The 24535-nt window shown below is 42.6% G+C and overlaps 1 pseudogene; it reads left to right on the top strand.

Annotated features, from left to right (window-relative positions):
• LOC146772868 (rho guanine nucleotide exchange factor 11-like) overlaps nt 1-24535 on the top strand; it is a 256324-nt pseudogene that overhangs the window by 106738 nt on the left and 125051 nt on the right.

Below are 24535 nucleotides of genomic sequence, written 5' to 3'. Positions count from 1 at the left end.
GCTACTATCTATGTCTACATTATGATCAATGGTGAGATCTACAACCCTAAGGAGAAACCATTTGTTCACCATGTACAGGGTCTATTGGTCTCCAAAACAACTCTCAAAGCTGGGAGGTCAGAAGAAGAGGTGCTGCTCAAAATTTGCCTTGTAGAATGCAGATCATATCCATCTTCTATGGCAGAGTCCAGGTATTCAAATCTTCTGGCATGAAGTGGATAAGGCGTTAACAGAAATATTGAGAAAAGATATAGAGGTAAGCCTCCCATTTGTTATTTTCGGGATTTTAGAAGATGGAGGGTCTGATCAAAGATAAGGGAAGCTACAATCTCAGTTACTTTTTATGCTAATAATTATAGCATGCAGGTAAATCTGTAATAAATGGATATCTAACACTTCACCTACTTGCACAGATTGGGTTGAATCGGCAAAACACATTGGCAGGAGTAAATGTGTAAATTGTCCTAAATAGAGGATAAAAATGTGGGAACACCTTTTTTTTATTCCTCAACAAGTTTTGGTTAATTAAATGATGATAGTCTAAGGATTAAAGACAAACTTCAACATAAAAGGAGTTGGGCAGTGGCTCCCGCAAACCATCAAAAAGTTGTTTGAAGGAGACTAAACGAAGGATGTCAAAACCCTCAGATGTTTTAATTCCACCTGGTGGTTCTAAAACTTTACCTCACGCCTACTGACGTATATGATGACTAAAAACAAGATAAAAATGAAAGCTTTGAGCATTTGCTGAATTTCTGGTTGATGGCTTTTTTTCATATATCTAGTTTGATGGGTCTGCTGGAGAGAGGATAAAGCAGGAAGCTGCAAGGTTTTGCTGTTTTCAGTCTGATGCCCTGGAGATGATCAAAACCAAACAACAGAAGGAGCCCCAATTCAACCTATTCATGCAGGTATGTCTTTCTGCTTATAGTCCCTATCCTGCCCAACAGAATATCTGTTTAAATCAATGACGTTTGTTCAGGGTTTGTAAGGTCTTTGTGTAAAATAAGAAGTGATTATATCCTGGAGCCCTTTTGTTTACTTTAGCATTTGAGGTCCAAAATAAATGTAAAGTTTTCTTTTTGATGCATACTTTTTCAGCATTAGATCCACGCAATTGTGATACTTTTAACATACCTGCCTATCTTCATTTTGGGTGCCACAATTCTGCCAATGAACTGAAAATGCTTCAGAACTGTCCCAGGAGACTATTTCCAAAATCTTTTCTGCAAGTTTTATGACAGGAGTTCTTGAAGTGATATTTGCTCTTTTTAGAGCATTTTGTGGCTGCTGCTGCTATTTGTCCAAGTTTCAGCTTCTGTAACTTTGTTCAAACTTCTACTAGGTTCATTTTCGATCCATTAAGCAGCACTTTGTTTCTGTAGCTGACAGTAAGTGAGACATTTCAGTGTTCTTTTGTTTACAGTGCACTGCTTGCTACTGTAACTGATGAGCAGGAGAATCAATGAATGAAACAATACTGGAACAAAGTTCTGTGCTACAATTGCAGTTCTCCAGCGGTAATATATTTGAGAGAGTCACATGTAAGGCCTCCTCCTCTCTGGCAGTGTATGTACGAAACACATACTTGGAAGTTGGAGGGTGTCTGTGGAACGTGTGGGACGATAGGTGGAGGTTTAAGCAAATACAGTCAATAGTGCATACATAATTAGATAATAATTGTACCCCTAGGGAATGTTGGAGCACAGTGGTCGAGAGTACACATGTGGGCTAACATTTTTATATAAGAAGTGGGGGAGCCCTCGGTGTTAGAAATGTTGTACCTCCTCGCAGATTATGGAAATTTCCCTCAAAGAAATGCGAGGAAAATGTGTCATTTTATCCAAAGTTTTTGTTTGCTGGGAATTCCTGGGAGGAAAGAGTAAGAAGATCCACTCAAGTCACACTACCCTGGACTTCCCTTGGTGTCTAGATTCCAGAAAGGTTTGGGTTTAGTAGGTTTGCCTGGGTAGCCGGATGCATTTCTTGGCAAAAATTGTATATTTCCACATTGGTTTTTGGGGTCTTTCCTGTCACTGGAAATCGGCCCACCCACATGTGTGGTATTGATTTTACCAGGAAATAGTAGAGCTTTAATTATTATCACCTGAATTAATCTCCAATTTTTGGCTGCTAAATGTAAGCTAGCGAGCAAGAAAGAATACATTTTGCGTAATGCCGTCTTAATCACTTGATAGTAAAGGTAACCTCAAATTCAAAGTTGTACAAATTACCACTAATGCTAAACTAAGTAGCTTGTGCATATTTAAAAAAAAATGTCTAGGTTTATTACATACCCATTTTTCATTCATTAGATTTTAGCATGTTAATTAAAGCATAGTTCGTACACAATGAAAACTCTTTAGAAACTGCAGCTGACACATCAGACCGGGGAATTGCTTGTTTTTTAGGACAACCAACAAATACTGTATATTCTTGTGAACTGAAAGTTATATTACTTTTGTAACTCGGCCTTGGGGGTAAAAATTGAAGATGAAAGGTCATCCATTTCTGTTACTTCCATTGATTTTTTTATTTTTTTTTATTTCATCAATAAGTTATTTTAGGAAAAGCTTGAGCAATCTGGGTAAATTACCTCCTGCTGAATTCCAAATTGTGTCTATTTTTCAGAAATGTAGTTTTATGTGTTTACACATGGGTTTCAAACTATTTCCATCAATTCCATCAAGCACATCAAGTAGGTAGAAACAACAAAAGGAAAATAGGAAAAATTGACTGCTTCTTAGTAAAATACAAAAACTGTGTTTAAAATGATTTTTTTCAAACCTGAAAGCTGGAAAGATAGCAATCTTAGCAGAGCAAACCTTTTGATGCCATTTTTATAAGAAAACTGATACGCTTTCTTACACAGCACTGTTCTCCCAGTTTTTCCCATTTAAAGAAACAAACAATCTTTCTTTTGGTTATTTTCTTAGTTTAGCTACGGGGGATCCTACATACCCTGGATATCTTTTGAAATGTGGCAAAGAAAATTTGGCTTGGATCCCTTTTGTAGAAAAAATGTATGAAGGCGTAAGCACGAAGTGCCCCAAACATCAAACAAAAAGATTCAGAACTAGAGCTACTGGTTGCCTCAGTAGCTAAAGAATGAAGCTTCTGGATGTGGTTATTGATCTAGGGCAGTGCTCTTAAACTTTTGACTTTTGTGAGCCCCCACTTAACAGTTACTGGACCTGGGGACCCCCACTGAGTCAGTAGTGGAAGCCTTTAACCCTGGCATAAATAATTTTGAAGGTTTGAACGTCAAAACAATACACAAAAATTCAGCAGCATTCATTGAACCAATACACAAATTCTATAATATTTTATTAAATGAATATAAAAAAATAAAATAAATCATTTTAATAGTATAGTTGGACTTTTCTAAATTTAACTGAGATCACCCATCTTCCATACTATGTTCTTTTTGATGCATTTGCACTGCTCCTGTGAATCACACTGTGGACAACTACCTAATTTTTAACCTCTAATTTCAAATTCCTTCACTTTTACTGAACATTTGAAAATGTTCAGTTTCACATTTTGCATCTTTATTTATACACACTGTATTAATGTTAATAATTTTTAATTTTCTAAGCAGTCACGGGCTGCATGATTAGGCTTCACAGATCCCCACTCGTCTCTGGATCTCCGGTTAAGAACCATTAAACTAGGGTATCCGTGCAGTCTCTGTCCATGTTTTCCTGGGAGCTGGTATCACGGTAAAGACTCAAGTGTATTGATTTTTTTCAACCTTACATCCGCACAATCTTCTTAATCATTACATCTAATTCCTAATGTAAATGAACATGCAGACAGTATTACTTTCCTTCAGCTTGGGAACATTAAAATAAACATGTTCACGCAAATTCTCCAAACTTCGGTATGTTTTCTGTTGCACAGTTTCCTTAGATGTCTAAGGGCATTGGTTTTAAATATCAGGACAGGATTAATGAAATAAAGAATTGTGGTTTGAACTACAAAGTGAATTGATATTTTAGGTAAAATACGTAAACGCCATAAAGAGGCAAAACTGGCCTCACCACTCCTTCCGTGAGTGTCTTAAATTAAATAGCAAAATTCCAATACGTTCAACTTGTTCCCACCACCTCAACCGCAAATGTTGATGGCATGAATCCAGAATGGGTTTCGTTTTGTCGTCTCAAGAGCAATGTCAGTCTTGTCAACTGTTTAAAATATATCTATCTATATATTATCATTTTCATCAAAGTAAGCATAACATATAAAATCAACAAATGTCATACTACATGTTGTACCCAACACATTGTCATTTACAAGTCTAATATGGTCCTTCTTTCACACCCCGTTTTGTAGATAGTGAGGTCGCAAGTGCACCATCATGAACTTGCTTAATGCAATTGACAATTTCAAATATGACACAGATCTGTAGTATCGATACATGCTTGTTTCTCGTTTGTTGCCCTACCCACCATTCCCAATGTTGGATTGCAAATAAGCCATCAGTGGCCCCCAATAGTCCTTTGGCCTTGACTTCATTGGCTGCTCCTCAGCATACAGTTCCAGTTGTGTCTTATATTGTGCCTGTCAGGCATCCAAGACACTTTTGTAGGGCTAGATGTACTCTTCTGAAGCAATGCCACTCTACATTTTGCTAGTAATAAGCTTACTGACAAGATATTCCGATTTAGTGACCGTAAGTCTCTCAGCAGTCCCAGTAGGCAGATCGCTGGCTCGCACTCCACCCTTGCCCCAATCCTATCAGATAGTGTGTCTGTGACGTGAACCCAGTATTGCCTCACTTGTGGATATGACAACGCAGATTTATAAAGTCTGCCTCTTTGGCTCGCAGCGTACACAGTTCAAGTCGCCCTTTATCACATACTTATATTACTGCATCGGGGTACAATACATTTGGTACAAGAACTTCAACTGAATTACCCTCAAATTACAATTTGAAGTAAGTGTGCTTAATTTCCCACAACAAAACCTCCAATACTCTTCCCCCATGGGCTGTGGTAACACCGCATTCCATTTTGCCAATACTTTCCCACCTCCCAGTGTCCCATCCTTCTGTGCTGCAGCATTTAGTTTAGTAATAAGGTGTTAGCGCGTCGCGCTGGTGAGCAGTACCTGTAGTGTCATGAGCGTTAGTGGTTCTCTAGGAAAGTGTGAATTGTGTACGTGTATAGCTGCTCAAAGTCGGTAATATAGGAAGACAAATAATGTGGTGTTTGCCCACAGAACTGTCTCATTGGGTAGTGTTAGGAAGTTACTATTTGTGTACAAATCGCCATAGTGTGTAGTCCTGCCTCCCGTAGCATCTGGAGCGATCCATCCTCCTGTGTCACCGTTATGTCTGTATGGTGTAGTAGGGGCACTGCAGGGGCATCCAACTAATTCTTCCCAGCTCGTCTAGCCAAAGTGTACCAAGCCATCAATGTAGTGTGTAACATGTTTATCTCATTTTGGGACATCCCATTACACTTCTGTGGTAGGATGGCCCTGAGTGGGATCGGAGCAGCATCATGTTGATCGCTACATGAGGTGTGAAATCATGCCGTGTACCAGAAGTGTGCGAAATGTGCCTGCGCGCATTAATGATATAGCTTAAAATCTGGGGCACAGAATCCTCCGTCCACGTTTGGGAGGGTGAGGACCTCCGAGCTGATCTTCGGCTTCTTGCCCGCCCATACCAGTGTGACCAACAGGGAGTTCAACTGCTTAAAGAAGGAGTTGGACAGCACTATTGGAATGTTATTAAATAGGTTTAGAAACTGTGGCAGTACCACCATTTTTATGACTGCTAGTCTAACCGCCAGGGAGAGCGGGTGGGTCGTCCAGCGCGCAACAGAATCTTCCAATCTGGACATTTCCTTCCCGCTATTCTCACATTTCACAATGTTAGGGTGTCTGTGCACCCATACCCATAAATATTTGACAGGGCCTTTCTCCCACTCCAGCAGGAAACCAATGTCGCAGCGTTGTGTAATAGGTGTTCGCGGGAGGACTATGGATTTCGTCCAGTTGATACACAAACCAGAGTAGTACTCCTATTTTATATACTCTCTATTTACCAGGGCCAGATATGCCAACAGTTCACTAATATACAGCACCGTATCTTCTGTATATAGTGAAATATTCAAGGGTTATAGATGAAATCTAAGGGAAGTAAGGGCATGTTTCTGCTGAATAATGCAGGCAAGCAGCTCCATGGTAAGCACGAATAGTAGCATTAACAGGGGGCAATACTGTGATGTCCTCCTACCGACACTCAAAGCATGTGATGTGTGACCATCGACACGCACCTGTGCTGCTGGGCACTCATATAAAAGGCATATCCATCTTAAGAACGCCTCTGGTATCCCTATGCTGCCTAATACCACAAACATCTATATCCACGCAATAGAATCAACGGCTTTGGCCGCATCTAATAGAACCGCCGCCTCCAAGGTGAGTTCCACTTGATGTAATAGTGCAAAGATAGTGCGTAGGTTGTGTGTAGTTGACTGAGCCGGTAAAAAGCCAGATTGATCTGGCAGCACTAACTGCGATATCAGGGGCTGTAGGCACACTCCAATCACCTTGGCTAAAATGTTGGCATCTATATTAATGAGAGATAGTGGCCTATAAGATTTGTACCGCTCCAGAGCCTTGTCTGGTTTAGCAACGTCACTATCAGTACTTCTCTCAGAGATGGCGGTAGAGTGTGGCTAAGGTAGGCTTCCTCATACACTGCATGTAGCTGCAGAGCTGGCACGTCGGCATGCTCCTTATTAGAACCCCCACGTAATTCCATCTATAGCTGGGGCCTTCCCATTCGGGAGGGCACGTATGGCTTCTCCGACGTCTTCCACAGTCACTGGCTGAGCTAAGTATTCTCTCTGCCCTGGCGAAAGCCATGCCAGTGTCACACTCTCTAAATAATGGCCAAGCTCAATCAGTGATGCCTAGCTGCGTGGCTCATATAGACTTGCATAAAATCTCTTGAACTCCTCCAGTATATCTGAGCTGGAGTTGAGTGCGACCCCATCATCATTTACCAAGTAGACAATGGAGTCTCTGCCTTTCTGTGCCTTTAGGTTTTGCTCAAGGCTTTGCCTAGGCCTCCCACCTTCAACGTACGTACGTGAGAGGTGATGCTTAGAAATGAATCGCGCCTCTTGTTCTGCAAGGGTCTCAATTTTGGTCATGTGTTCCCTAATAGAAGCCAATCTGGCCTCTTTTGGCTGGCATTCATATTCTCTCCCCAGGGAATTAAGCTCATCTTTAGTGTTTTTTAGCTGTTTACGAATTGTTTCAGTACCCCCACTTGAGTGCCTATACATGTCCTATGTATTGTTGCTTTAAAGGCTTCCCACAGAGAGCCCCAGCTTGATACTGAGCCGATATTTAATGCAAAGTACTCTACGATCGCTTTCCACACCTCCTCCACACCTCCTCTATGAATGCCGCAGCTAGGAGTGCTGCTGGGAGAAAAGGCCAAGTGAGCGGTGTGGGAGTTACATGCGCCAGTCGCATAAGGACTGGCAAATGGTCTGATAAAGTGTTAGGTAAGTAGCATGGATCTTCTACCCACTGCAGACCTTAGTAGATATAAGCCAATAGTCCAATCTTGACCATATGCCATGTACAGAGGACACAAATGTGCCCTCCTTCTGTGTAGGGTGTCTTAGTCACCAGGCATTGACCAGCAAATATTTTTCCATCCCACTCTGGATCACCATAGCTGCCTGCTTCCCATGCCAGCCGGTGTTTGCCGAGCGATCTTCTGCAGGGTTAGGTATGTGTTGAGGTATGCATTGAGATCCCCTGCCCAGAGGATATGGGTCGGCGTAGTGGAAAATATCAGTCTCCAGGTGTTAACTAGTATCCGTAGATGGTAACTTGTGTGACAGCAGTGACAGTTATCGTCCTATGTGCAATTAATAGCCGGCCCTGGTCATCCGCATAATGAGCGTGAAGGGTACCATGTTCTTGACCAAAAGTAGTACCCCCCCTTTGAGTATGTAGAATAAGAGGAGGCTAGCTGGCATGATGTCCAACGGACACCTATAGTGCTGTCTGATCGCCTATCCAAATGTGTTACCTGCAATATAGCCAAGTGTATATTATGCCTATCTAGAAACCGGAGCACTAGCCTAACCTTACGGGGATTATTGAGCCAAGTACATTCTATATAATGACATTTATGCTATCTCCTGCTCACCGCCATGTAGTCATTTCCCTGAAATGGGAATGGTACATGGGCTTCTATGCTGTACTCTCTGCGTATCATGGAGAATGATGTATGTTTTGTGTGGGTATACAAGATTCGAACATCCCAACATTCTTCCCCTCCCACTTCAGCTACTCCAACTGGCCAAAGACATCCCCAAAAAAACAACGAACATATATAGTTTCACAGTTTAGCATTACACTCAATAACAAATAAATTGTAGCACCATGTGTTAGACTCATCTGGGGTGCTCCCTCACTGGTATTCACCAGGTTCCCAGTCCCCATTCAGGTGTACGGAGGTAGCCGGGTTCACAGGATCATAGATATGCATCTTAAATCAGCTTGGATGTCGGCAGCTTTAACGTTGTCACGACACCATGCCGGTAATAGCTGCCACTGCGGCTGCAGGCAGTCGCTGAGTGTCTATAAGTAGCTCCTGGTGAGGCCTAATGCTTAGTGTAGCCCATCAAATTTCTTTGTCTTCTGCATTTGTTGTGCCCTGGGCATGTTTACCAGGTGAGAGTGTCTTCAGGTATTCCTTGGCCGCTTTAGGCATCGTGAAGATTTTCTGCTCACCTCAGTGTTCCACATAATGTAGGCATGCCGGGTCCAACATGGAATTGGAAATGTCTGCTTCTTGTAGCTAGTGCTTGATTGGTAGAAACTCCCTTCTAGCCAAAGAGAAATCAGGATAGAAAGTGAATTTGTTTCTTTGGTATTGGACTTGGCCCTTTTCTCGGGCCAGCCAGAGGGCAGCATCCCTATCACATCTATTCAAAAGCTTCACTATGATGGAATGCAGGTGAGTCCCAGGCAAAAGGCTGCGTCATGAATGCACGGTGTGCTCGTTCTATCACCAGCAGTTGAGATCAGTTCTTGGCACCAAATATTGTCACCAGCATACTCTCAATATAAGTTTCTATTTTGACAGCATTTCTAGATCCTGGGACCCCAATTATGCGTAAATTATTGTAGCAAGAGAGAGCTTCCAAGTCCTCGTTTTTTGCTTGAATAACTGCCAAGACGTGCTTCATGTTCAGGCTTTTCGAGCTGAATCTTGTCTTTGACCTTAGATATCCTCTTTTCTGTTTCTGCGATGCGTGACAACTGCCAGGAGTGTTGCTTCTAGGGTGTTCCCTTCTGCCATCCCGGTGGGCTGCCCCCCCTCCAAACCAGTATCCGAGGGTTGTTTCTCAGAGCCTCTTGTCTTGCCTGCTGCTGGTCTGCCTCCCCTACTGTGAGCACTCACGATCGTTAGCTTCCTAACATAGGCAGCTGCCCGTGGAGTGGGACCTAAAAGAAGGTAATCCTATGCGACTGTGGCAGCGTTGCACACACCCCACCCGGCCCGGAGTCGTGATGCCTGTGGTGTCAGCTGGTGATCGCATATGACGCCAATATCGCCCAGGTGGGAATGCGAGATGTGGGAGAACTCACTGCACTGTTCCGGAATTGCACTAGTCCTTAGTCACACTATTGATGCATTTCAACTCTCTTGTCCCCATATTTAGACACAGTCAGATAGTTTAGCTGGAAACTGCAGGCCTCTGACGCTCCTGTCTCAAGCACCAATGTTTGCTGTACCACAGCACCTTACCATGGGTGTCCTCGTTTACCACATTATTTTCCCCTTTGGAATGGGGTTTAGCCATGTATTATGTAGAATAGGGGTTTTCTGCAGCGTGTGTCGAGGCCTTCTCCAGTCATCACATACCACCCAGCATGGGTTCACCACGCCATACCACTCAGCATGTATTCACCACATCTACAGACGCCGACCACGCTGTGCTATTTTCAACTGTTTGCGGCCTGCCGTGGTTCGAATGCATAGCTCCCCATGTCCACACCGGATGCCTGTCCTTACGGCAGTGTCCAAGGTCACACCACCGCCCGTATGTCAGCGTGGTCAGTTAGTATCCTTTGAGGCGGCCGCTTCTGCTAGGCCGAGCCCTGGCCTCAATTTGCATGTGCGGACTGTGAGGTCGGCTTGTATCCTACCACCGAGGCACACCAGGGGGGAGGCACCGCCAGTCCAATCCTGCTTACCTCCGCTGTAGTTCTTGGTGTGTGTATATATAGATATATATATATATATATCTTTATTCTGAGTCATAAAAGCACATCCATAAAAGCAGTTACAAAGATATATAAATAAGAAACATAGTACAATACAAGATAAAATATTATACACATTTCCAGTTCCATTTAAAAAAATAAATAAGTGGTTACTTAAAACTTTCTTTGAATTCATATAGTTAAAAGTTTAGGCACATAATCCATAATTACATAACTGAAATTTTTTTAGTTATCCTTTATATGTTTACTTCTGCCGATATTCATATCCTCCTTAATGCTCACTAGGTTGGAGAAACTATGGTGGTTTTCTTCCTTGCATAAAAAATAGCCCATAGAAATGATGAAATCTACAGCAAACCTCTAATGTTTGTAGTGTTTGCAAGAAGAGGTGTGCAAGGCGGCATTGTACGTGAGACATATGTCTAATGAGCAGGATAACATATTTTTTCCTATGCGCGGAGTAATACTTACAGAATAACACCACATGCATAGTATCTTGAGGCATTTTATCATCACAAGGACAATTTATCAGTTTTTGTTACCAGTTATTCATATTAGGATAAGTTATTAGCCTACGATGTATGTCTAATCTAAAACGTGTAAGTTTAAACCTATGTCGAGCATTTAAAACATATTTCAAATACGGTTGAATACTGAAAGTAGTTAAAATCAATTGATTTTTTAAAACACTAGATTTACAGATTTCATTAATCAATTTTAACGAATCCAAATGGACCATAGCTGCCAATTTCAAAGCCTTCCTACTGATCATGCCCAATAATTCAGTTTTTTCAAAATACTCGGGCTTTCCCATATCTCGTAAAAACCTTTGAACATACGTTAACCATTCTATACTTGAATACCGGGCTGATTTTAAGCAATCACTAATTACTGCCCGATTAAAATCCGTATGGTCTGATGTCCAAATTTTGTGCCACAGTAGGATGGGTTCTACCTTGATCATATCTGTAACATAAGGGCCATCAAGTTGCATATACTGAAGTGCTTTTTGGGGCTGCCAGCAAATATTTTAAGAAATCATTTTCTGCCACCTGAACACCTTGACACTTCTTGTGTCCCCATATACCCGCCCCATACAAGGCTATGCTGAGACACTTTGCTTTGCAGATCTTCAGCATCATCGCGGGTGGGTTAGATCCTAACCGCATCGCAAAAGATCTAAGGGCCCAGCAAGCCTTGACAAACATTTTCTGTCTATTGTCTGCTTCCTGTTTCCAAGAGTTAGCCTTATCAAATAAAACCCCCAGGTATAAGAAAGTGTCAGTGAACTCAATCTTCGTAGTAGATATCGTTATTTCCCTACATTTTGTGAATTTGTTCCCACACTTCATTACATATGTTTTTGACTGGTTCACCTGGAGGCTCAGTGCACTCATATAGTCAACTAATCTAGTAAGCAGCTGCTGCAGGGCCAAAGGGGTACGGGCCATGAGGACTGCATCGTCGGTGTAGAGGAGGGCCGGGACAGGGCGCACGCCTATTTGTGGAAGGTCTTTAACATGTGTCGCTAGGTCCTCCCCCACACTATTAATATACAATGAAAAAAGAAGGGGAACCAATACGCATCCCTGTCACACAACTCTTTCCATGCCAAATGTTTCAGTGCATTCTCCTCCAGGGCCATATCTCACCCTGGCTCTACATCCCGTACAGAGGTCTCGCAAAAAGGTAATAATTGGGATCTCTACTCGCAGGTCTTTTAACTTTAGCCACAATTTGTTGTGTATCACACAATCAAATGCTGAGGAGAGTTCGACGAATGCTAAATACAGCATCCCCTTCCTCATCCTCACGTACTTTCCAATTATTATGTTCAAATTGAGGCATTGTTCGATTGTGCCAAGCCCTGGGCGGAACCCATATTGAAAATCAGACAATTTCTGATGGGTTTCCGCCCATTCCTGTAACCTCTCCAGTATTATCCTTCTCTCTATCTTTGCTAGGGAATCACTGAGCGAGATAGACCTATAACAGGCGGGGTTTAATCAATCTCCCTTTTTATAAATTGGGACTATAGTTGACTCTCCCCATGATGTTAAAAGACCTGTCATGCATATTGCCTTCAGTACTATAGTCAATAAAGGATCCCACAGAGTGATGTTACTTTTAAATAAATCTACTGGGATGGCATCTGGTCCTGGCGCTTTGCCATTTTTACTCGTTTGGATTGCTCCGGTGACCTCCTCCAATCTGAATGGATCGATCAATGATGTTGCATGGGGGTGTAGTTCTTGGTGTCCGCTCCGCTTCACGAGGCTACCAGCAGGCTCCACACCAAGACTCTGGCCTCAGTCTCCTGTTCTGATGAGGTGATCCGGGAGCTGCGGCGTACCAGGCGCTGATCCTGAACTCCCGGCCCAGCCGTGCCAAACTCTCCTCCACCTCTCAGTTTTGTGCCGCACTGCCCCACTAAATTATTTTCCATAGACCTCACCAGGTGATTCAGGGCAGCGAGGGGGCACCGCCAGTCCGGTCCAGATTACCTCCACTGTAGTTCTTGGTGTCCGCTCCACTTCACGAGGCTACCGGCAGGCTCCACACCGTGTCTCTGGCCTCAGTCTCCTGTTACGACGAGGTGATCCAGGAGCCTCCATGGCACAGGCGCTGACCCTGAACTCCCGGCCCAGCTGTGCCTATATCTACTCCGCCTCTCAGTTTCATTGCTTAACGATAACAAGAACTTTCGATCCATTAGTCCTTTTTGCAAGTCTTAGTTTCCTTATCTTGCCCATCACTTGAAGAGAGAAATGTCCTTTGGGGTCTTGAGGGTAATACTTTGTATGATGTGTAGTATAACTGATTTAAGCGTGTATTGTCGTCATTTTATATGTATTGTCTAAATAAGTGTTGTTTCTTTACTACAGGAAGCAGAAAGCAGCCCTGACTGTGAACGACTTCAGCTCAAAGACTTAATTGGCTCAGAGATGAAGCACCTGACAAGCTATCCCCGTCTGCTGGATAACATAATCAAGCACACAGATGGTATGGTTACCAAAGTATTTACTCTGGATATCTAAGTACCAATCACAGAATTCCTTTCGGAATGCGGCCTATTTTAAAAGCTATAGATTGGATGAGTGATACAGAATCACTATTACTGTTGCTATGCAAAAGGTATGTTTATTGCCCTCCCTTTGTACAGGAGAAAAGGAGAGTAAAGCCTTATAGCCCACAGCTGAGGGCTATACCAGTTGTTAAAGGCTCTGATCCCAAGTTATATCCTGTATCGGTGGGGGAGTGCCTTTACCAACCGGTATAGCTGAAGACAGAAGGGCTTTAAGGCTATTAGAACATTCTACCCACTATGGATAGAATGTTCTAAATTAAAAAGAGAGAAACATAAAGACAAATATTGCGATGTTTGAGCAGAAGGCTTATACTAGCCATAATAAGCCCAGAGCTACTCCATTGTTGTCAATCGAGCTCCCAACGTTTCAGTTTTGAATAAACATTACAGCCTCCACAACACTTTTTTTGTTATTTCATTGACGTATTGTTCATGCATCCCTAACCATTGCTTGAAGGTGTGACTCGCAATAATGATTTTCTTCATGGGGAAGTTATTAATAAAATAATCTAAGAACTCACTTGCGTTTAAGGTTTTATTCAGCCCATTTCCTTTCAATTTGGGTTGCAAATCTATGCCTCCTTTGAATGGCACCCTGTACTCCACTTCTGTCAGATTATTTGTCCGCTAATTGAATAGGAGTGCTAGATCCTAGGTTTTGCCCGGGTCTGTATTTTGGGAGCATATTGGGGTGTTCTGGTCACCCCAGCTAGTAGTGACATATTGCGGGATCAGGAAGAGCACAGAGGCTTACAGTAAATCAAATGGTATTCTTTTTTTTGGCAAATTGTGACATGGCTTGATATATTGCGTGGATTCTGATAGTAATGATTACAGCAAGTTTATGTTTGTGTCTTATAACCCCACTCATTTCTTTCTGTTTTTTTAAACTAGTATATGATCCACTTACCAAAGACAACTTGCCTATTTCTAAAAAATAGAACTGGTATATTTCCTGAGTCTTAAATCTGTAGTAACTCTCCCTCACATCGTTCAATGTTTCTTCTGTGCTGTGGATCATTTTAATGCCCAACGCATTGGCATCTAATCAGCTTGTTGGGTCAACATGATATTGTAGTTCATGAAGGACTACAGTTGTCAATGTTTTGATTGCTTCTGGAAGATCGGAAACTGGTCTCCGTTTTCTTTTGTATTGAATTGGCAATTGAGGTCCTTTTGACGAGTGCTGTGACCTCCTCTTGCATCAAGCTGATCTAACCTGACTTTCCTATTGGACCAGATTTATTAGAAGAGGAGATGCTCTGGGTGAATTTCTCTTCTAAGATCTTTGAAACTGAGCTAGCTCTGGCTATGATGCGATCTTCTGAGATGCTTGTTAAACTGACAATTGTGTGAGAATATTTCCCTTTGCATTTTGGTTGTTGTAAACTGGTTCAAATACTTCCGCAATTTTGACACTGTCTTCAATCTTTTACAAAACTCAAACTGCTGTTGTAGTGATTAGCAAAGGGTTAAGGCAGAAAGTAGATCAACAGTTGCCCTCAGGTTACAGTGGCTTTCCCTCCAAAATAGATTGAGTAATGCAAGAAACTAGGCTTTCTGTGCATCGGTGAGGCCGCTGTAGACAATAAGGAGGGCTGACCAAGTCAGGCCCTCTATAGTGTATGAAAAGGGGAAGGGTATGACAAGAAACTAGATCTTCTGCACATTGGTAAGATTGCTTTGCCTGCAAATACACATATTTAGTTTATTCAGTCATGAACTTGTGCTCATAAAGGGTAAGGACCCTTCCAATCTTTCCCTAATTCATACAGTGGAGAATTCTGTGGATAAAACTTAGGCAGGCACTACAGTCTTTCTTAATGATAGGTGAGAACATATTCTGGATTCTTCATTCAACCCCTTTTTCTGGAAAGCAGTTAATTGCCTACCTCATTTACAAGTTCGACAAAAGCCCTTGTTTCAGCTGCAGCTAGAATCCTTGACGCTGCTGAGACTTTGACCTGCCTTTGCGATTCGAATTTCTGCTATTTCTGTACCTATTGGTGGGGCTGCTTTCCCAGTATTTTTTCCACCAACAAATCAAACATTGGTTTAATACTTAATCGGTCAACATAACCACAGATGCAGCCATCCTCTCTTCCACGGCCACCTTCCCTTTACCAGGCCTCCCGGATAATGCTGTCATAAGTGCTGCCTACATTGAGGAAGTCCAAAATGGATGTATTGTTTTGTAAACTTCATTACAAATTGTGCATAACAAAAACAAACATGACATAACCACTGCCTGAAACACAGGTGGATTTTTGAGCATTTTCAGTAAGAGATGTATCACCACTGGAATCCAAATTCGGATTACACTTTAAAACATATTGTACAAACGGCAGTGATTAATATTGAAATATCCATCCAAACATAAAACCTCTAAACAAGAAAATGCAATCATTTGTTTAACGCTTTTATATTTACCCAAAGGCAAGTACCTCAGATCATTATTCACGTTAGACGATGACCCTGTAACACGTACCTCAGCACATCTTCAACATTCATCATTGTCACATGATCAGGCCCAGATACTGAATTCAGTACATTTATATGGATCCTAGGCCATGTGCTCATTTTCTTCTACAGGAGCTCAATAGTTGTGGCTACACCTTCTTGTAATTCTTAGAGTATTAATAATATTTAGATCCCATTTAAACTCTTTCTATTATTTACTTTTTCAGGGTTCAGTTTCGAAAATAGAGTCTTTTGGTGAACAGAAGTCACAGTGTGCTCTGCTAGATCGCTTTTAAAATCCTTCCTTGTCCATTGCATGCGTAACAAGATTGGACCCTCTTAGTCTAACCTCACTAGCCCTTACTGATTTAAATCTTTAGAATTTGTTAATAATTGCAGTGAACGTTATCAATGTTCGGTCCAATAAGTTACTTATCATTCTCAAATGAAGCAAACACTTGAGCTTCATTAGTTTCAATTCATTTTGTGCTCCTCATTTGACCTCATTTGTAGTTACTATTTCCCTGAAACTGTTCAATTACTCCCTCATGGAAAAGATCGCCATCCCATGGCTCCACTGACATTAAATTGAACTTTGCCTAGTTCTTCTTAGACCAAGACCTACATACCAGGGCATGCAGTTCAGCAACAGTGATCTCCAAGTGTCTCAAGGTGTTGTTTTGCAATCACTGTCTCACTATTGCTCGTATTTCATGTCCACAGAACATTTTCCATGCTCCTTTATATCACCATTGGTTACCTCTGTAACATTGCCCACTCTTTTTCTTCACCATTGGCTGCCTCTGTTACATTCCCTGATCCTATGCATCACCATTGTCTACTTCTATAACCATTTTCTTTTGAAGTTTTCTCTGCCCACTTGCATTCAAATCCTCTCTGGGACACTGTTTTCTCCTCCCAAGTCTAATGAAGCAGCACAATTTCCTGGGGAATCTATTGACTCCGCGCCCACAACTCTAGTTGGAGCCTCACCATCTCATGCATGCCTTTTCATTGGATACGTCTAACCACAGATTCCTCACCTTGTGAATACCCCCCCAGGCACCAACTGATTCGGGAAGATTTTACAGCATAGCCCCCGACACTAGCAAGTGGCTCCATTTGGCTCCACGTCAACCTCATTCTGCCCCGGAAGTGACAGTCGAAGCTGTGTCAAAGCATCACTCTTTTGCACCTGATGTCAACTCCTTCACACACGGGCCCTGGAGCTAGCTCCCAACTTTTTTCTCATCAGTTTACAACTTTTCTCTAAAATTGTTCCTTTCCACTGTGCGAGGGATCATGATGCATGCTAAAACTACAAAGTTTATACCTTGTAGGGACCCCGTGAGTTGTGTATCCGGTGTTTGGGTCACAACTTCAATTCATGTGAGGAATGTGCCCTTATGAATCCAAACTATTTATATTCTTCTCAAACAAGAGTAACATAAATGTCTATGTGAACCTGGATAACCAACGTAAATCGTATCACAGCGGTTCACACGGAACTCACTTACACCAAAATAATGGATAAGAAACAGAAAAAATGACACTGATTAATTTGATTTTCAAAACCTAAGTACATACAAACAACAAGCTCCAGCCATGAGAATTGGTTTAGTTAAGACGTAAATGTTATTTTCTAGTAGGCTCTCTAAAGGCATAGGTCAAAGTGACCTCCATGTGAGAAAACCACAATCAAAATCATGAATAGGCAGTGTACAAAAGTTCAAAGTTATGTCGGCATATTGGTTAGTCCATTAAAACAGGCCTTTAGATGCCTGTGTACAAGCGCATCATGAAAGGGCGAGCAGTTTGTAAGAAACTGACAACTTTTCGTCTCTTCATAGAGTAAAAGGCTCTCTTCAGGACTTGGGGTTGCTTGGGGGACTACTGCCAAAAGGGAATGAGAAACCATGGGACAAGCTGTGTCTTACAGCATGTAGAGTGTGATAAACACCATGGTGTAAAGCTAAACAGAGCTACACACAGGAATATAAGACAGATACCCATGAGAGTGGAACAGGATCGTCCAAAACCTCAATGGGGCCATGGAGACCAAGGATCAGCTCCCCAACAAAGTCTCTACAATCCGAGAGCACAATAATAGTTCACAGTGTACCGTTAGTCCTTATTGTAGACCTGATCCTTTGTCCCCATGGGCCCATTGAGGCCTATCACGCTCCTCTCTCATTATTTTGGTAAAAATGAGTTCTGTGTGAATCACTGTAATTTGATTTACTGAAGAATCCGAAGGCTGTCTAGGAACATAAAGCCAAGCTGTTAGTAGCGGCCGGTGTGCCTGATGAGTGGTGAGGCGGGTGGGGGATGGTGGGGAGGTCGAAGGAGGTAGGGCGGTGTAATGTTTCATGGGCGAAATGAAGAAAAAACTTATCTGCAGCCATCTCCTTTGCGTTCTTCTGCTTTTCAGCTGTTCTCGTCGCGTTCTTCTGCTCCTCTTCACAGGGAAAGGCAAAGACTCCCAGAATGCCCTGCGGCCAATCCTGAAGCTTCTCTCACGCATGAGAGCAGCTTCAGGATTGGCCGGAGCACACTCGAGTTGCTCCCCAGTACAGACTGTGAGTCTCTACCTGCTCTCTCCAATCCAGCTGCATTGCTGGGTAGGAGAGAACTTTCACCGTGCATGACGGTTTGGCCGGTGCGAGGTAGCCGGCCAAACCTTCATGTGCAGTGATGGGAGTACACTACCACTCCCCTCAGTGCATATCACTCCCAGGTCCCACCCCCAAGACGTGGCAGGAACGGAAAAATAAAACAAGTGTTAATTATTGTTTTATTTTTCCTTTCCTGACGGTTTTGGGGGAGTGATGGAAGAAGTTGTGTAAGTTCCGCTACTGTTTGGAGTCGAGGGCGCAGACCCATTCCTGTTCTCAGGGCTGTTCCTGCAAAATGTCATTGTTGAGCTTCAAGTCTTCAAGTAAGTCCAAAAAGGAAGCCCAGGTACTCCAAGTGGGTTTCAATACTCTCTTCCTGAAAAGTCATGAGTACGTCAAAGTGACCGCTATTCCCTCTCCTGGTTCCCTGCAGTTAACAAAGTTGCAACAGTTCAAGGCTTTCAAAGAAGCCATGTTACGAATTGTTTGGGACCTTCCCAACTCCTGCTGGCGTGCCTCTGGGCCCCATAGATCCACAGAGGCCTTCATTTGGGTTACCACTGGAGAATCCTTACTCAGCGCCATCTGTGCCTACTGAGCCCGTTTCACTTTCAGCTCCTGAGCTGACTTCATATATGGCACCAATATCTATGCCGGTACCTGCCATGTTGATGCTGGCCCGACGCTAAACACCATTCCTGTTGCCCTGTCAGGCTATGAACCAAATTAGTCCCAACCAAAGTCATGCCCCAGAACAGTTTTGATAGACCCAGTCCCAGTATATTCAGGCTCTGACAAAATATTGCCATTACCTAGGAGCTGTCCTTCAGTGCTACAAAACCTTCTTGGTCACACTCTCAAGAAAGTCAACCAGCTTTTGGAGATAATGGGGATGAATTACTCCCAAGCTATGATGACAATTTTTACTTTAACCTAGAAGAAGCCAGTGGGTTGGGCACATCCCATGAAACTGCCCCAAAAAAATTAAGCAGGATGTTTGGCCTCCTTGGGTTGGTGCAGGCAAAATGACTCAGTCTAACACCCCCCACATACGTGGCATGGATGAAAGATATTTGTCAATGGGCGATCGCGGAGGAGGTGTGGATGAGAAATGTTTGTAAAGATGATAAACTTGAAGATGTTATACGAACCTAGATGGCTATGTTGGCTGCCCTGAGGGAGCATGGGGGAGTGACTGCCTCTGGGGACGGGTGACACATGACATTGCTTACACCCCAGGAATTTTGAAAGGGAGGAGAGGTAACACTGGATACTAGTTGGATGCTCCACAAACATGTATGGGCTATCCACCTTGATTCCTTATTATGTTATCAGTAGAGGCATCACACAAAAGCAGACAGAGGGTAGTTGGGATGAGTTTCATTTGTTATGTATTGGCTTTAGGGGATAACAGGACACATGAATTGCCCTTCTTTGTAGTATCATTGCCTTGCATGAATGACAGTCTTTGATGTTTCTTCTGCACTACGGATTGTATTACATGGATATTTTTTACATGGCATTGTTCTGTCCTTTCGCCTCCCCCGAATGGGTCTGACTTATGCCACAGTATATGTATTTATGTTCCAGGTGTTTTTACACATGTTTAAAGAAACTGAATAAGGCCAAAGGACATGATACTTAAAGTAAGATCCTATGTGATGCCTTGTCCATATGCTCTTCCTATAAACCAATCTATTTTTTTAAATCAAAAGGGCATTAATATTTGGTAAATGAGCCATGTATTTCAGAGGATTTTATTGTTTCCCAAGTAGCCCGATTGTCTTCTCAATATTGCTAGTAGGATACCCAATCCCAGCTGAATGTCAAAGCTCATTTAGAGTTTGATGGGCAAAGTCCATCAGTATGGCGGAGCACTTTACTCTGGCCATACCGAGGGTTCACTGCCTGCCAAATTTAGAGTTGTCCTCTAGCCCTGTGCACAGTTCCACACATTACCAGGAACCACTGTCATAGCAGTTCCTGTATTGAAGGTTTGACTGGCAATACCATCCAAATTATGGTACCATCTGTCAAACTTTTTTAATATTTCTGTTTTTCTTTTCAAAAAGAAAATCCCACTGTAAAGTTTTGCTTTTGACAAAACTAAAACTAATGCCCCAACACTATGGGAGGTTTTTCCCATTGTACGGGTGCTAATTAAATGTTTTTAACTGTCCCTTGGGGCGAGCAGTCAGAGGAGTATGTCAGCAATGGAGATGAAGAAGTCTCTGTCGTTGACATGCTTAAGGTCCACTCGTTGGTATATCAGGTGGCGGACCTTCAGTTTGGTGGAGAGGGTACTTCAGTGCCTTTGTGACAGAGTAACTTCTCAGCCAAACTCTAAATCAGCCCCTTAGTGTTAAGCTATACTGGTAAGTAACATGAACTTGAGCAGCTGATGCTCAAAGTTCATAAGTCCTTTCCAGTCTTGGTGCAGCTTGTGGAAATCCATATTTGGTTCACTTTAGCTTATTTTTGTAATGTAATCCTGAAATTCCAGTTGAAATGAACCTAAAGATGTCTTGCCGCCAGTTTTAATGTTTTAGTATCCAAAATGGAGTGTCACAACTAACTTCTAGATAAGTGAGAGGGTGATTGCAAGGATCACCATCTGGATCTGTGAGCTGTATACCCTACACACCTTAAATAAAATCTTAAGTGTCTTAATGTTTTTTTAAGAATCTTAAGGAGGAGTCCATCAGGATCAAAATGTACGCAATTTCGAAGTCTTGTCCACCTTAAGAATACTCACCAAGAAACATGTGCTAGCTTAGTCTTATCCATTCTTGCTGAGAACAGTCTACATACATAGAATATCTACTCAAGCTTACCTTGTAGACCCCCAGGACAATTGTACATGATTTTCACAGGATGGCTTTGTGGATCATTGGTTAGAGTCTTGTACTCAGTTTTCTGAAGGGGAATGGAGTGTGAAATAGCTTCTAGAGTTATGACGGTCATAAAATATTACAGAGAGCAGACACTTTTACATCAGTAAAACTTAGTGAAATGTAAAGAGCAGTCATGGGCTGGCCGAAAGTGTAAATAACTAGGCTGTTATTTTAGATTGTTTGAAGGGTAAAGAGAAGTGATGTAGCTTGGTAAGAACATCTTACTGACTCTTATTTAAATATTGTAGTCTGCTCTTGGTGTGCATTATGTTAATTTTGACATGGTTATGTCTAGGCTTGAGAATTTTCACACAGCCCCCTATCAAGGCACAGAACATAGTTGAGCTATACAATTTCCACATTGCACTGTATTCACAAGTTTTTCAGAATGAAGTTAATGTGTATGTTTGTAGCTGCCTGCCTAGAAAACCTGTAATTCAGTTTGTGCACAAAGCATGCATGGTGTAAATGTGTGTTGGATGTAATCTCTGATTCTTTCTTGGTTGTTTCTCTAATGGTCCTGAGAAGTCCTTGATGGAACTTGTTTGTTTCCTGACTTCAGTGCTTCTGCCAAACCTAATGCTTTTAAGTGCTGGAAAACACCCAAGATGTCCTGCTTTGTCCTGCAGGTGGCAGCTCAGAGGAAGACAAACTGGTCCAATGTAGGGACCGATGTCATGAGATTTTGATGTTCGTGAAAGATAGAGTCAAGAGAGTCAAGAATCGACGCCACATTAAGATGTATCAGACGCAGCTTGACACCACTGACCTAAAAAAGAACAAAAATGACCCCGTGGCCGCACAGTTTAAGGTAAACATTTTCTGGCTTCTTTGGGCACTTGACTGATTTTGTAGCTTATTTTTCAATATCAGTGCATAAAATTGATTAATGTCCATTTTTTCTACAATAGAACCTCGATTTAACCGCGAGGCGAATGATCCATGAGGGACCCCTAAAATGGAAGATAACAAAGGACAAAACTGTTGGTATGCACACTTCCCAACTAGCAGACCACTGTAATTTACCATCTGGCTTAGGCCCCGTTTCCAAACAAAAAGCTATTTTTGTTGTGAATATAGCTTGGGTGCTGTTTGACGAATATTGACAAAACGTTTCAAAAAACATGTTTTTCCACCTCAGCTCCTTTCTGGAAAATTATAGGGTGACCCATCAAGTCAGGCTGAGGAAAGGGCGGGAGCTCCCAACATAAGTTTTCTCCATTCATTTTTCCATAGGAAAATTAGAAACAGCTGCAGTCAAAACGACTAAACGTAATGGCCCGAAATTTGGCAGAAACCTAATTCGTGGCCCAGAAGGTGTGCTTTTTGTGAGTTGGTGTAAATCTGTTCCTTAGTTTGAAAAATTAAGGTTAAAAAACATTGTATATTTCACGCTGCTCAGGATCAGCACACCCAACAGATCTTTAGATAGGATCTGATTGGCTGCCACCACATCTACTAAGATGGGGTGACCGTCAATTTAGAATTCGGGGACTCAGTCCTACATCCTACAAAAAAAGTGAAAAGAAAGTGCGGGGCAAAACAGCATCACTGCAACACCTGAATGACAGGAATAATAACAACACTGTGGATGGCTGGACCTATAGTTGCTTTATGTCATGAGTTGCTGGAGAATTTCATTGGCTTTGTTTTTTAAAACAGTATGTGCAAACTAGGGCTGGATGGAGTTTGCAGAGTTTCACTCCGCAGAATTCTGCAAAGTTGCAGAGAAACTCAGCTAAATTCGGATGAGTTCTGGGAATGGACAGAGTATTGCTCAGCCAACTCTTGTCTGCCACACCACATCAAAATGTACAGAACGGTCCCCCCTGCACATATCACAACATAAGCAAGCGTGGCCAGGGTACACAAGGGGACCAGGAGAAGGTGCAGGGCCTGTACCTCTCTCACCTGCGCATCACCAATACCATGCTACAGATACTCGGAGCTGCCACTGCCGCCACTGCTCTCCTCCGCCAGTGCTACCATTTCCTTGTGCTTCACTGGCTTCTCTGGAGCTGTGGGAGAAACGAGAGCCGGTTGCACAGTCTGGGCTGCCCTCCCTCACTGGGATGGTATGGACATACCGGTCATACTGTGCACATTGCGGCAGGCTGAGCACCAGGCCATGGCTGCTGCTAGAGGGGCTCAGCATAGCAGTCCGCATCAAGCCGCAGTCGGAGCAGAGGTGGCAGATCCTGCATTTTTTTGGTGGTGCAGGAAAATACAAAAGGTGGGGCTTGCAGCCAACCCAGGGAGAAAGCAAACTTCGCAAAGTGGAAGTTCTACCCCTCTTATCTTCCAGCATTGGCTTGGCTCAACGGGAACTGAGTGCTGATTGAGCAAGCAACTTGTTGGTTCCGGGGTTAGGATGCTGGGACCTTCCTCTGGCACCCGTGGCTGTCTGGCAGAGTCTTGGCCCTACAGCAGTACATTCTATTGTATTTCTTCTTCTACCAATATTGCTGGTTAGTGTTCTAGTGCATCATCAGAGTCAAGTTTGTGACTGATTTTTTCTTTCTCATGGTGAGCGTACTGGTAAACTCCACTCTGCTGGTGGTTTCAGAGCTTTTGCCAAACCCCACGCTCCAAGCAGAGCACAGAGTGGAAAAAACTCCGCAAATTCCACCAGCGGAGTAGAGTTCACCTCCCACACCTACTTTTAACAGACCTCTATTACATTTCTTTAACCTTGTTTTGTTTTGTGAATTTCTGATTTTTTTTTAATGTAGATTAACCTATTACAATCCCGGACTATAACATCACTTTAACCCTTTTTTTTTTCCAGTGAAAAAAGTAATAATATATAAATATACATTTATTTGTGTGTGTGCGTAAATGTAGTATCAGTAGACTTACATGCTCAGCGTACACCTGCCTTCTAGTGTTGGGGTTGGACTATTGCAACTTTTTTTTCTTCAAAGAAGTTTTTTGAGTCATTTGGTTTCTGCAACATCTCTTCTGGTAGTGAACGCATATGGGCACTTAACCCTTATTAGATTATTTTTTACACCATCATGTTCACTCATTTTATTGATGTTCCCAGGACCCGTGTTGTGCCGTCCCATTGCAGAGACAGCTGCTTCAGAGTAGAGGCCCATCCTCAAGTTTCAAAGGAAGCATGTTGAAAGGCAATGTCGGATCATTATTCACTCCTGCACAGGCAAGATCTCTGCCACTGGGAAAACTTTATACAATGAGTG

This window comes from Triturus cristatus, chromosome 12 (assembly GCF_964204655.1).
Source record: "Triturus cristatus chromosome 12, aTriCri1.1, whole genome shotgun sequence".
Classification (NCBI taxonomy): domain Eukaryota; kingdom Metazoa; phylum Chordata; class Amphibia; order Caudata; family Salamandridae; genus Triturus; species Triturus cristatus.
This window is presented reverse-complemented; position numbering and strand designations above follow the sequence as displayed.